At 38.3% G+C, this 15,293-nt stretch overlaps 1 protein-coding gene across 10 annotated transcripts in view; it reads right to left on the bottom strand.

Annotated features, from left to right (window-relative positions):
* RABGAP1L (RAB GTPase activating protein 1 like) overlaps window positions 1-15,293 on the bottom strand; it is a 774,838-nt gene that overhangs the window by 101,661 nt on the left and 657,884 nt on the right. Inside the window, exon 1 of one of the 10 annotated variants that reach the window (XM_030303103.1) lies at window positions 1,930-2,088. The exons of 8 other annotated variants lie outside the window; for them this stretch is intronic. The gene's annotated coding sequence lies outside the window, so the exon portion shown is untranslated. Of the gene's footprint in view, window positions 1-730; window positions 987-1,929; window positions 2,089-15,293 lie in introns of those variants that run through there. One more of the 10 variants, XM_030303102.1, reaches the window with a different exon arrangement.

The raw sequence follows: 15,293 nt of genomic DNA, 5'->3' as shown, positions 1-15,293 counted from the left end.
GGGGGGGGGAGAATAAAGCTCCTCCAAAAGTTGTTTTGCCAAAATGTCTAATTAAGCTATTATCTACTCTATTTATAGATGATGACATTGCAATACCAGGAAAAATATTATTTGCTAAAAATCAATTTGGCAATGTTTGTCTCTAATCAAACAGAGCTACTGGTTGGAATTTTTAGTCCTAATTTAGCATTGTTATGTTGTTGAATTGTTTGCTTTTCAGAAGACACACAAAACGTGGGATGAGATTCATGGTGTCTATTTTCCCTTATTTTCCTGAAGTATCTTCACCTAGATTAACATGATTACTTAAATAGCACCTTGTTCCATTTAAATATGATTAGGAGACTTTTGCAATTGCTATAGCATTCTAGATTAAATACACTCACACTCGCATGTGCGCGCGCGCACACACACACACACACACACACACACGCAGAAGGGGAAAACACCTTATTGCTAGGAAACAGAAGTCTAAGAAGCTTATTTTAATAGAAAACACAAGACTTTCAATAAATCTCCAAGATTAAAACAGCTTCAAACTGTGCTTGACCCTTGTTGGAGCCGGTAAAGCATTTTTACTTCATTTTTTTCCTCCAATGCAGCTTTCTCTTTCAAGCTCTGTTTATGTTAAAAAGTTTCCCGGCACATTTACCTTAACGCTGACTAACCAGGTAAAAATTAAATGATAATCAAGAGACAAGGTTTTATAAGGCATCCGGGCAGTTCATACCTTTTAAATTCCTTTTTATCTTTTCAGAAGTGCTGTAAAAGTCACTGTGAACCTCTTCGTGCATTCACTAGCACCAGAAGGTTTCAGATTTATCTTGCAGCACCGTTTTCTAGATGTGAAAGGAATTCCTCTTGCTTTTCTATTTTTCTGTGCTACAGTGACTCAGTGCTTCCACACTGATACCTGGATAAGGTGCACTGACAAAGACACCTGTTGTGGAAGGTAAAGAAACTACTTCCCATCATGCCTTACTCCCTGCTGGCAACCGCCCAGGGCCAAACGAGCATTATAACCGCTTTCGAGCAGTGCCTATGCACCCCGAGAGAGCAATTCAGTGTAACAATAGGTAATCTTCTAGGTTAAGAACACTCCTAACTGGAGGAAAAAAAAAAAAAAAGGACCAGAAAAACAATACCACATAGGTGCTGTATATTAAACTCATAAAACATTTAAGGGATCAGGGTTGTAAAAGTACAAAAACAATTTCAGAAACATAATCAAAGGCTGTAAACATAGTTTTAAAACTACATAAACAGAAGCTAACGACTTTAAATAATTCAGTCATTTTAGAATTCCACACAGATTCTCAGGTAAAGAGGTATTTTTTAAAGCTTCTAATTTATTACCTTCAAAAGACTGTTCTAATTAGCCACAGTCACTAGAATTATTAACATTTCATTTCCAAATCTAAAAGGTCCTCTATCAAAGCCACAATGCATGCATTTTCTAGAGCAAGGGTTCCCTAGGTTAGATTAGCACCCTTCATTTTTTTTCACCCTTAAAACTGTCCTCCATACCTGACTTTTGGAATCCAGGCAGGGAAAATACCAACGTTTCTTTCCTTTCACAATTGAATGTGTATGTGTGGTCCCAACACAAAGCATACTTTTTGAAAACTGATGATTTAAAAACCTGTCTTAGAACTGGCTTCTCTTCCTAAGACATTTTCTCTTGGGATACCCCAGCCTCAAAATTTCAGGGGCCATGTTACAGTCATGTTTACAGTACTTTACTCCCTTGCAAGACGTCTTTCGTACTCTCTTGCCCCCCACCCCCGCCCCGTATCCCCCCCAGGGCAACCCCGTGAATTGATCCCACGGATCTCCCAGGGTAGTCTGCGCGTGAGCTCCTGCAATCCTCTACTTCGCACCGCGCAGCTCCCCTGAGAAAAGGCGTGGGGCGGGGGGGGGGGGGGTTACCTGAGATCAAGGGGTGTAGCACCATTCGCTGCTACAATTTACCAGGACGGGGTTGCATACCCTGCCGGCGGCAGAAAACGCGGCGTTAGCGGTAACCAATAGCTAGTCGCCAGTTCAAGCAGGAACTAGCTAGCTGCCTGTCCCAGGGTAAGTCCTTCAACCTCCCTAGGTTTCCATTTCCTCATGGTCATGTAAATTGAGAGGGATGGACTAGATCAGAGGTTTGTGCGCTCAGAAACACTCCAAAGCTAAGTATCCAATTTCCCTCCACTAAACAGGCCTATTCGGGGATTTGAAGGTGGAAATACCTTTTTCATCTCTATCAGAATAGAAAACAAAAGGTAACATTAAGCCCAGATGTTAAGGAAGTCCCCCTGGGGTTGCTATTATATGTCCCAACAAATGCAGTCTACTTTGTACCCTACTTTGGATTTTCTACATCAAGCCTTTTGCCTATGAAGAGTATTCGATGACAGCTGTTTTACTTTTCATTAGTTATTCATTACAGTCTTTCAGTTTACAGACCAAACTGGCTACAAAGTAATTTTCAAAAGCCTCTCCAGATCTCATTAAAATAAGAAAATGTTAACGAATAAAATATCTTTAGTGATTTTTAAGTGCCATTTTAGATTTTAGATAGAAAGATTTTACTCTGGTAGCTGATTTTGTTCTACAGCCATTCTTCTAGGATTATTACTTTTCAGCAAACACATACCTGGGTCACACTGAATGACTAGGAGTTTGATAAACCACTCCTGGCCTTCAGAGAACATCTGTTCTCACGTGTCAAATTTAGGTACAGCCAAAACAAAAATCAAGTAAAGCCTGAATAAGATGCGAACTTTTTTTTTTTAAATTTCTGTGTTCTCCCCCAATGCGGCAAAGTATCTTTACAATGGCAGTCATGTTCAAGCGCAAGGCAAATACACTAAGAACCGATAGCACATCATTAAAAAATTATCTCATCTCACAAGAGTGGCTATAAAGACCCTTTTCCCATGAGTCGGGTTCTACTTGTAGAACATTCTCATCACAACGGCCCTAAAATCAGGGTAGGATGGAGAGGAGGAGAAAAGCCCATAGCAGAAATATGGTCTAGAGGGCAGAAGGGTCTTCTGTGCCTCCCACGTGCACAGGTGGAGCTCTCTAGAGAGTCTCTTCCCTCCCCAGTGGTGCCTGTGTAATCACTCCTGAACATCTTCACAGATGTTCCTGAATCTTGACATAACCATTCCTGAAGTGTGCAGGACTCCATTTTAAGAGATCTTCACAAAATGTTCATGCCATTGACACAAACAACTATAAGAAAGACAAAACTCTACAAGCACCTTCTTAATCACGGAAAACCAAGTTTCCAAGTAGGTTTCATACTTCAGAGTGCACATTACAAAACCCAAGTCCTCTAAGTGGGGGAACAAGAGATAAAATGAGAATGAGAAGCCATAGGAGTGTGAGTAGTAGAAAGCTTTCCAGAATATTTTGTATTTCAGAGGAGTTCAGTAACACATATGGAGTTTTTACAAAGGGAAAAAGAACAAAACGTAAAAGATTAAAAAAGCAAAAGCTTAGCACTCTTTACAAATCATGCAAAGGTAAACAAAGAAAACCATTATTCTTGTGTCAAATTCCAGCCGTTCAGCTCATTATCTTTTCTATCTTTCATAGCAATTGCTAGGCAAATTCAAAACCCCAGAAAACACAGATTCTTAAGAAAGAGAAAATCCCCAGAGTTAAAGAAAGAAACAAAAAAACAACAACAGTGGGGCATAAATACTTGCCTAATGGCTATCCTGGGTATCTTACTTCCTCATTCAGATCTCACTACAAAGAATATGGGGGTGAGGTAGAGTTCACAACAATCAGCTTTTTACCTCACTTGTAACTCTAAAATCCACAGCCAACTGTTAAAAACAAGACAACAGGCCCCAAATGGAGCCACTTATGCGAAGCCTCACGTCACCCAACAGAGACTTCATTACCGTTTTGGCTCTCTCAGAAATGGAATCTCTAGTCACTCAGAAATCACCAGATCAGCACTAGTTGGGTAATCCGCCTGATAGACCCCTTTGAAATAATCAATCTGCTTTTTTGCCTAGTGGAACTTCTTTGTTCCTGCTCCCTTCTGCCTATGAAAGTCTTTTCTTTGGTACAAACTCCTCAGAGCTCCTTTCTTTTTTTTTTTTTTTTTTTTTTTTTTTTTTTAATTTTTTTTTTCAACGTTTATTTATTTTTGGGACAGAGAGAGACAGAGCATGAACGGGGGAGGGGCAGAGAGAGAGGGAGACACAGAATCGGAAACAGGCTCCAGGCTCCGAGCCATCAGCCCAGATCCTGACGCGGGGCTCGAACTCACGGACCGCGAGATCGTGACCTGGCTGAAGTCGGACGCTTAACCGACTGCGCCACCCAGGCGCCCCTCAGAGCTCCTTTCTATCTGCTAGATTGGATGCTGTTTGGATCATAAATCACCGGAAAAAGCCAGTAAGATCTTTAACATTTACTCAGTTGAATTCTGTTTTTTAACACGACACATTCACTTAAGCCTTACCTAACCAAAAATAAGGGCTTCCAGTGTTGAGGATGGTTACAGACACATCTAAAAATTTGAGGAATGCTTCATCTTGCCTCATTTTGAGAATACACAACTCAATTGTAACTACAGAAATTTTACCTTATTTTTAAAGCAAATAACTTTTAAAATTAAAAAAAGTCATAAATTTTTAAAAAGTTTTACTAACAACCAAATCAAATCATTCCACAAGGCTAATGTTTTCGATTCTCTTTTTTTTTTTTTTTTTTTTTAATGAAGACCAGAGTGTAGTTTTAGGGAACAGCAATAAAATGTGAACTAGTTTTCATTCAGATGTTTATTTGTCTCAGGTTCTTCCTGCAGGGTGGTTGAATTCAGCCTGGATAAGTCCCTTTCCAAGGGGCCCTCGGGTCCCTGCAGTAGATCATATACACAGCTTGCAGTGGTGGACTTGGCTTAAATCCTACAATTAAAACTTGATTAATCTGCAATGAAGCAAAGGGGGGTGGGGGAGGGAGGAGGAGAGAGAGAGGCAAACCAAGAAAAAGACTCTGAACTATAGAGAACAAACGGATGGCTCCCAGGGGGGAGGTGGGTGGGGGATGGGTGAAATACGTGATGGGGATCAAGGAGCGCACTTGTTGTGATGAGCATCAGGTGACGTATGGGAGGGTTGAATCATCATGTTGTACACCAGAAACTAATATTACACTGTATGTTAAATGGAATTTAAAAACTAAAACAAAACAACCTTGACGAATTTGATGCTACATGAATTATATCACAATTTTTTTTTCAAAAACCAACAGAAAAAAAAGTGGGGGCGTTGAGTAGCTCAGTCAGCTGAGTGTCCGACTCTTGATTAAAGCTCAGGTCATGATCTCGTGGTCGTGAGATCGAGCCCCACGTCAGGCTCCGCACTGAGTGTGCAGCCTGCTTAAGATCCTCTCTCCCTCACTCTCTGCTCCACCTGCTCCATCTGCACACACCTCCCCCACTCGTGTGTGTACGTGAGTGCAAGCACGTGCATGCATTCTCTAAAACAAATAAACAAAAAAATCCAAGAGCATTTACTAAATGCCTGTAATGTTCATGGGGGGACTTACTAAACTTTTCATATAGTATCATATAATCTAGTTATAAATAATGACTAATACCCTAAAAACTTTTAATGATAATAATAGCAACTCATATTTGGTAAGCATTCACCATGTCCTAGACAGAGAATCTCATTCAATCTTCACAGCAAGTCGATGAGCTAGGCACTGTAATTATCTCTGCTTCTCCACTAAAGTGTGAAGAAGCTTAGTGATTTGACTCAATTCTCACAATCAGAAATGGAGCTGATAAGATTCAACAACAAGTGTGCCTGGCTCCAAAGTGCAGGCCCTTCATCACTAAAGGACAATAAGGGAAGGAGCAAACATAAACGGAGTATCAGCCATGTGCCAGACACTAGTGCTTTTCAGACACTCACATGTCCTCCTCCCCCACCGGAGAAGACAATGCGCCGTTTGTCAAGTGATGCAATTGTAAGTGACTTTAGGATTGGAATAGTATAAAGTCTCTGTGCATTCAGGAAAGCCTGCATGGAAGACATGGATTGAATCTGGATAGGCGAAGTGAAATCATTTTTTACAGGGAAAATAAAATAAACTTGGCCACACTGGTGAACTGAAGACATCGGTTGGGTATGGTAGGAGATAAGGCTTCAAAGGCAGATTTGAATTGGCCTGCAGCGGGTTTCAAATATCGGGTCAACAAATTTGGAAAATACGGTGTGTAGGCCAAGGGCGGTCACTGAAGACTACAAAGTTTCTGCCTTTCTAGCCTCCATTTTTGTCATTAGAGGAAGGACCTATAATGGTTAACACGAGGACTTCAGAGTTCAGAATCACCTGGGGTAATTAATATAGGACTCTGCCACACACTAGCTCTGTGGCCATAAGCAAATTCCATAAGCTGTCTCACCCCTGGTTTTCTCATCCACAAAATGAGAAAATAATAATAGTGCTATAATTATGAGGAATAATAAGATAATGCATGTAAAAGCCCTTAGTAAGCTGCCTGGCTCTAGAAAGCGTTTGATTAATGTTCATTGCTGTTATTATCAATATTAAAAATGATGTCTGGAGGGGCAAGATTATTTGCTAAACACCAAAGAGAAGATGGAATTGTAACTCTTAGAATTGGGGGGGGGGGGGGGAGGGTATCCTCAGTATCCAAGAACACAAATGTCTCCATTTCCTATTTCCTTATCCAATTAATTAAAATCCAAGAGAAAGAAAGAGACGCTGTCACACAACTCCAATCCTCTACCAGTTTTCCCTAAGCAATTAAATCTTTCTACGTGTTGCTTTATATGGGAGCAATTTGGTAATTTACATGTGTCCTTCTGTCAGAAATAATTGAGACAGGTTAGAGGACACAAAAGGTTGATAATGTGTGTGTGTGGAGTCTCCTGCAGTTTAGCTGCCTCTCCAGTTTCCTGACGACAATGCAGACAGAGTTTAATCAATTACTTCTTATTAAATTAAGCAATTGTGACAAGAACAGGGAACAAAGAGAGCATTTGTTGTCTACTGATATTCATCTGTTGTAACCTGATCAACAAAACACTGTTACTAGGGGCTAGCGTAGAAATACACAATCCTTCTTTATAATTGTATTACAACAAGATTCTCCATGGTTCGTCGGTATCTTAGAGTCAAAAGAAATATCCTATATAATTGTTTAGAGTAACAGCTTATCTGGAAGCTTAGACTTGACCAAAAAAACTGTTAATCCATTTCATCTCAACGATATCAACTGAGTATGGGTAGGGGTAAAAGGGGAAGGAGGAGAAGGGGAAGTAACGCATATTTAATATCTACTATGCTTGAATGGGCCTTTAACTATATACTCTCTTGTAGTTTTTTACAACAATACTATGAAGCTGGTTTTATTATCCCCATTTTATAGAAGAGTAAACCATTGTCCTCTGGGTTTAAACAATTTAAGGTCACTAGCAAATCAGACCTATTATTAAGACTGAAATATGTGATTATAAAGGATCTGTGTATCCCCCTCCAAGCCCCCAACAGGTTCATTATAAGATGAATTCAAGAAAGAAGAAAATAAACTCAACGTGGAGATCCTGAAATAGAAGCTTTAAAATTTCCAAAGCTGGACTTTGTATCTCTCTTCTCTTAGTATTTTGCTTTTATATATTTTTAAGCAAGATCTACACCCCACGTGGGGCTTGAACTCAGGACCTCGAGATCAAGAGTCACATGTTCCACTGACTGACCCAGCCAGGCACCCCTCTTAGTATTTTGCTTTTAATATTATATCATTGTATATTGAAAATAGGAACTAAAAGTTCATTTTGCATCTAACGGTATCATTTATAAAGCATTTACAAATGTAAAGAAAAAGAAAACTGAACGGCAACTACTGATAAGGGTTATGTATGTATTAGCAATCTTCTACAATAGAAAATAGCCCTTTGATTGAATGATCTGTCAACAGCAGCTTCCATGTTGTTAAAAATTGGCATTTTGTTTGCTTTGAGAGCAACAGTGAATTGCTTAATCGGCCAATAAAAAAGTAATAAAAAGGTCTTAATACTTTTTTAACAGTGGTCTTAGTAGCAGTGGTAGCAATTTCATTCATTTCAACAAGAATTTTATTTTTATTTATTTTTTCTTAAAGATTTTACTTTTAAGTAATCTCTGTACCCAAAGTGGGGCTTGAACTTACAACCCCGAGATCAAGAGTCACATGCTCTACTGACTGAGCCAGCCAGGAGCCCCAAGAATGTATTTTTTATGTTCAATCTAAAGCATTTTCCCAAAAAGTCATCATTTCAGGTTTAAGAACTGTCATAAAGTCTCATCATAAAGAATACCTCTCCAATATCATGATTTTTATTTTTTAACTAAAAATAGCTAACATACTCATGCGTTACTCTTCAAAGACAACGAGAAGAGAGAATGTCAGTGCCCACAGGGCCCAATAGTTTACTTTCAGTTACAAATTCTAAGGACAACCTTTAGGCCTAAGGACACATATCGTCTACCTCGCATCCTTATTTAAAAATGACTGAGGGGGGGCGCCTGGGTGGCGCAGTCGGTTAAGCGTCCACTTCAGCCAGGTAACGATCTCGCGGTCCGTGAGTTCGAGCCCCGCGTCGGGCTCTGGGCTGATGGCTCGGAGCCTGGAGCCTGTTTCCGATTCTGTGTCTCCCTCTCTCCCTGCCCCTCCCCCGTTCATGCTCTGTCTCTCTCTGTCCCAAAAATAAATAAACGTTGAAAAAAAAAAAAAATTAAAAAAAAAAAATAAAATAAAATAAAAATGACTGAGGGGAGCCTGGCAGGCTCAGTTGGTGGATCATGTGACTCTTGATCTCAGGATTGTGAGTTCAAGCCCCACGTTGGGTATAGAGATTACATGAAAATAAAATCTTTAAAAATAAAAAAAATTAAAAATTAAAATGTCTGTTTGAGACAACTTATTTGTGGAGAATTTTAAGTATGCAATGTAATAGGAAATTATGATTTGTAATTCTAAATGTCCAGCACTTAATCATTACTAAAATGATGGTGAATCAACAATCACTGTAACAAGCTGAGACTTGGGGGATGTATATCTATTAGCAAATCTGCATAAATGATCGGGTTGTAAAACTGAATACAAATCTGTATTAAATACTGATTTGTGGGGAATTTCAATTTATGTAAATAATAATGCCTTTTGCTTCTCCTAACAGCCACCTAGTTCTTTGGCATTTCACTACTTACTAGTAGCTATACTCCAAAGAGTACAAAAACAGGGAACAAAGGAAAAATTCTCATTAGTGAATAACTGGTAAATGTTATTTCTGATAATCTCTGTCAAATGACTAGGGTAGAACAAGTTAAAATTAAGAGCTAAAATAAAATTTCAGTGTTTGAAAAGTTCTATATTTGACAATTAAATGTTTTATACATACTTTCTATTTTCTTTTCGAACGAATAGGGGAGAGCTGTCTAAAGGAATATTATAGGAAAACTGCCCCATGAAGGTGACTAAATAAAAAATTAACGTTAAGCAAGAAGTTCTGGTATTAAACTTCATAAAGAATAAAATGAGTTTTTCCATTACCTGCACTTGGAACACAGAATTGAAGCATTAGTAAGTGGCTGTTTTCATTAACTATTTTATTCACTATCAACAAAACTTGTGAATTTCTTTTTCCTTTTAAGCCAGTCTTTAAATTTCAACAGTAACATTTCTTCTTTCCCTTCTCTCCATTCTTTCTCCCATTATCTGACTTTCTCTCACCCATATGCATCTCTTTTCTAAGATTATTTTTGTCCTAAACTACTGGGTTATTTAGCATTCATGTATTTTTACCAGATAACTTACTAAGTATACACCTTTACAAACATTTTTAAACCTAACTCCAGTTATGCCACACCGTTCTCTCTATACAAGGGTTGACAATATAAATGAGATATGAACATGGTATATGTGGTCTTACAGAGTGCTCTATTAGCCAATTGTAGGTAATTGTTCTACTATGGTTACTTCACCTATCAGTGATTAAATATTGCTTTTAAAAAACCACTTTATTTTATGTTAAGGTAATATCTTAATGAAGGCATTCCATTAAAAAATCCTATAGATATATATATAGATAGATGTATATATAGATATATAGATAGATAGATAGATATCTATCATATATATATATGGTATATACATATGGGGTAATTAACCATTGTGCAAGATGATATCCCAGAAGTTCTTTCCTGTGAAAGGAAATGGCTATAAATTTGTTCAAAGCCTCCATGAGAAAAAACTGTAAAGCAGCCATTTTGTAAAAGGAGCTTCATTCCAAGACAAAAGTTCTCTTTGAAATCATGCACTGTTTCTCTTTAATGCAGAGTGCCTTAGCACCATTAATATAAATTGCCTGTGTTCTTTTCATTATTAATATGTTTGTAAAAAGTGGTTCTTAACTTTACAACACCACAAAATATAAAGGAAGCAGTAAACAAATTTATTGGTATTTTGTCTTTACCCTGGGGCAGTTCGAACAGAAGCAAAGGGAAGAAAACAGGTCTGAGATTTAGATAATAATAAATCTCTGCATGTCATAGTGGGCAGACTCAAACCTCTGGCAGGTTAATACAACAAAGCTACGTGATAGGAGTCCAATAGGAGCTTGCAATGTGACAGCAACACTTCCCACCCCAAAGCCCTTGGCTCACATGACTCTTCTGAGATACTTCTGAGTCAAATAACCAAAAAATAAAACCATTATAGGTAATAGCAACCATTTCAATTTTATCTCCAAGTATTTCCCTCTCCTAAAACCTTAATGTATTTCCTCTAAAAAGAAAATAGCTTCTTAGCATTGAAAAGGAATATTGTAGAATTCTGTATCCAATGATTAGAAACCATTTCTTTACCCAGCATATATCATTGATAAAGGTATTATGTTGGAAAGCAAATGACGAACATAAAACATTACTAAGAGGCTGAAGGGAGAAAAAAGACATTTATACTAAATATATTGTTTTTTGTTTTGCTTTTGCTATAAAAAGCCCATATGTAAATTAACAAAATAGACGCAGAAATCAGAAGAAACTCAAAGTGAAACAACATCTTCTTGGGGCGCCTGGGTAGCGCAGTCGGTTAAGCGTCCGACTTCAGCCAGGTCACGATCTCGCGGTCCGTGAGTTCGAGCCCCGTGTCAGGCTCTGGGCTGATGGCTCAGAGCCTGGAGCCTGTTTCCGATTCTGTGTCTCCCTCTCTCTCTGCCCCTCCCCCGTTCATGCTCTGTCTCTCTCTGTCCCAAAAATAAATAAACGTTGAAAAAAAAATTTAAAAAAAAAAAAAAAAAAAAAAAAAAAAAAAAATCTTCTTGGTTTCAATGGTCAATAAAGAAATACTGTATATAAATTTAAAATAAAAAAGTCCTTTAAGCCCTTACTAGATACAGGCTTATTAGTTATTTTGGTGGTTGCTAAGCAACATTTGCTTCTGTAGGGCTAAAGTATATGCAATTAACAAGTTTTTGGAAAAAGATAAATGCAAAATTAAGGGATAGTATTTGAAAAGCAAAAAGGAAATTTGGGGCGTCTGGGTGGCTCAGTTGGGTAAGCGTCTGAGTTGGGCTTGGGTCATGTTCTCTCAGTTCTTGGGTTGGCTCCTGGGTTCGTGCCCCATGTTGGGCTCTGTGCTGACAGCTCAGAGCCTGGAGCCTGCTTTGGATTCTTGTGTCTCCCCCGCTCTCGCAGGCTCTCTCTCTCTCTCTCTCAAAAATAAATAAACATTAAAAAAAGAAAAGCAAAAAGGAAAAAGCATTAACTTGCTATTCAGGTTATAACAGAGGGTTAGTGATCTTTGCAATAGTGATTAAACCTTTTGTTTTCCACTGGCACCAAGTGGGATGTTACTTTAGTATATTAACATTTTAATTTTATTTAAATGGTGATCATCCTACTTACCCCTACACTCAACAGCCTAGTTGTTTTGAATATCTCAAAATAAATCAGATCAGTAAGCTCTGATTACCACTACTAACAGTGATCTCTATAGATCTCTTTCTCTACCAATATTTTCCTCAAATCCCCAGTTTCAGGGTAGTCATAGCCCTGTTTGTAATTTTTTTTTTAATTTTATCTTACAGTGACATGAAATTAGTAAAGCTACACATACAGCTTCATGATACTGCTTAAGCTACTAAATCCCTGAAAATTTTGTTCTTTAAGGTGCACATTTTAGAATAACTCTTTTTACAGATGCTACTGTATCAGCTCAGTGAGTAAAGAGGAATGCCCTTTAATCCACTGGGTATAATAACGGAAACTTTTTTAAAAAAGATAAGGGCAAATAACTGAACGGAAAATTACTGTAGGATGTCAACTGTTGTGGGGGAAAGAAAAGATAGGAAATGGAACGCAGCTCTACCATTCTGTGGATTCAGGGGAAAATTTCTCTCCCTGCTCCTGCACTTTTCCCCTTCCTCGTTTTTAATATTACGTTGCAAGTTGTATAAATGGTGTAGGATTGTGACTGCCAATCCCCTTGTTCACAAAATCAGTTCCTCCCTGAATTTTCTTAGTCTACATTGAGCAAAGCTCGATGCAGAGGCTAGTGAGGGCCCGCTTTAATAAATGAACTAATAAAAGAATTTACAAATGTGATGGAGAGGGATGTGCCTTGTGTTTGGGTTGTAATCATTGCCTTGTATTGGTTCTACAACCAAATACCTTGTGAGCTTTGAAAGGCAGCTTCTTACTTGACTTTAAAAGAACGGCATTGGACTAAATGTTTGGTAGAGGCTACTGTAATGTCCATGACTCCACCCTGAAACATAATATAATGTAAGAATTATAACCTATTAAAGAATTACTCGGTTGATCTTTAAACTTGCCCAGATGGGACACTTAATACCAGTTAGTAGGATCTTTTGAGTGCTTTCTCTTTTTGTTTCTGTGTAGTTTGCCTCAGACCAAACTCAAGAATCTTCTGTGAAAATCTAATTGTCCAGATAAGAGTAAAAAGCCAAGAAAAATGCCAAGAGTCAGCAAGCAGTTTAACGATATGCATGGCTAAGACGTGAGTTTTAATGATCTCTGTTTTGTTTCAACACCTACCAGAATTAAACATGAGCAGGCACTCCAAACTGTAGAACTCTCTATTGAGTCACACATAGAAAAATTTCTCAAACTTGCCACTGTTAACATTTGGGCACGAAAAATTTTTTTCTTGTGAAAAGTTGTCCTGTGAATTTTAAGATGTTTTGCACCATCACTGGCCTCTATACACTAGATACTAGTAGTACCCATCCCCCCAAGGTTGTGACAACCCCAATTTTCTAGACCTTGCCAAATAAATGTTCCCTGTGGGAGAAAACTATTCTGCATTGAGAATCCTGACCATTTCTCTCTTTCTAAATTAAAATTATGGAAAGGGGTTATTTTTAAATCCCAAATTGACCTCCAACCATTAGACTTTTTAAAATAAGTTCTGTAATTTCAGTCCCTACTGATACTGTCTCAAACCCTACTGAAAATTATCAATAAATGAGTCATTCATTAATATCTGTGAACTTTCTTTCACTTGGGCTCTGTGAGGTTTTTGCCTCATGAATTACAACCAGAAAACCAGAACATTTAAATATTTTTTTTGTATTGAAGTATAATTGAAAAGAAATTGTAATGTATTTTAAGGTAGACAACTTGATGTTTTGATATAAAATATTCTTAAAATTGGAAAAGTCACAGTTAATGACAAATTACTTGTGGTGTCTCATTGTTATAGGTATTGTTTAATATATCAGTATTACTTATATGTTTTAAATATATATTATTCAACTTCATCAATCAGCTTTATAAAGTAGTATCCATAAATTTCAGACATAGGGGGCGCCTGGGTGGCTCGGTTGGTTAAGTGGCCGACTTGGGCTCAGGTCATGATCTCGCGGTCCATGAGTTCAAGCCCCGCGTTGGGCTCTGTGCTGACCGCTCAGAGCCTGGAGCCTGTTTCAGATTCTGTGTCTCCCTCTCTCTCTGACCCTCCCCCGTTCATGCTCTGTCTCTCTCTGTCTCAAAAATAAATAAACGTTAAAAAAAAAATTAAAAAAAAATTTCAGACATAGGAGGGTTCTAAAATGTTCTCAGATTCTTATGTTTCTAAAGGGGACCGGAATATGCCACCCCAAAATATCCCACAAAATATGCATAAGGATTATTTTGAGCTGAAGGCAATTGAGAAACAGCAGACACAAGAGGAACTCTCTGCCCCTAATTGCCTAAAAGCAGAGTATAAATTTTCCTTTTGTAAAGGAAATTTCCATTTGTAAAGGTGCCCCCTCCACAACCCCTATCTGGCAATAGTTTCCCTCCTACATTTCCTAGTTACCTTCTCACAAGTTGCCCCCCTTGAAGCCCAAACCCCCTTTCCCTATGTCTAATCACTGCTCCACAATTTGTCACCCTTTGTTAAAATGGTATATAAGTCTCCAGGTCCAGTTGTCTCTTTGGGTTTTCACTTCTTTACTGTGAAATCTCTATTCATAAAAAAATATTAATATCACAAAAGAAACAAATGCTTTTTTTCCTGTTAATCTGCCTTTTGTCACTTTTATTTTTTTAATGTTTATTTATTTTTGAGAGAGAGAGACAGAGCGCTAGTGGGAGAGGGCAGAGAGAGAGAGAGGGAGACACAGAATCCGAAGCAGGCTCCAGGCTCTGTGCTGACAGTTTAGAACTCATGAACCGTGTGAGATCATGACTGGACCCGAAGTTGGGTGCTCAACGGACTGAGCCACCCAGGTGCCCCTGCCTTTTGTCACTTTAATTCATAGGCCCCCAGGCATATAACCTGAGAGGGCAGAAGAAAAGTTGCCCCCTACTTACATTTCCAACTCATGATTTGTTGATAAAATTACATTATAAAGATGACAATTTATTCATAAACATATATTCCCAAGGGTTCATAAAGTATGGGCAGTGGCTTTAGAGATTATTATCTAGTTCCTGATTTACAGATGAGGTAGGCAACTTAAAAAGTAAAAATAAATTTCATTTTTAAAGACTGAGGGGAAGATAAAAGGAGAAAGCTTAAGAAGGAAGAAGAAGCAAAACCACTGGGAAAGAAGTAATGCCTTTAGAGGAGTGTGGCTTAGTGTGACAAACTAAAGCTTCACAAATTGCAGATCTCGGTCCCTGGGATTCATGCAAAACAGGAACTAGAGAAGTAATGACTATAGTTTTACAGCTTTGAACAAAGTCAGTGCTTCCTACCAAGGAGCCCGTGTTGCTGGTGGGGTCCTAGAAGAGCAGGTGATGGTGGGCAG

This window comes from Lynx canadensis, chromosome F1 (assembly GCF_007474595.2).
Source record: "Lynx canadensis isolate LIC74 chromosome F1, mLynCan4.pri.v2, whole genome shotgun sequence".
Classification (NCBI taxonomy): domain Eukaryota; kingdom Metazoa; phylum Chordata; class Mammalia; order Carnivora; family Felidae; genus Lynx; species Lynx canadensis.
This window is presented reverse-complemented; position numbering and strand designations above follow the sequence as displayed.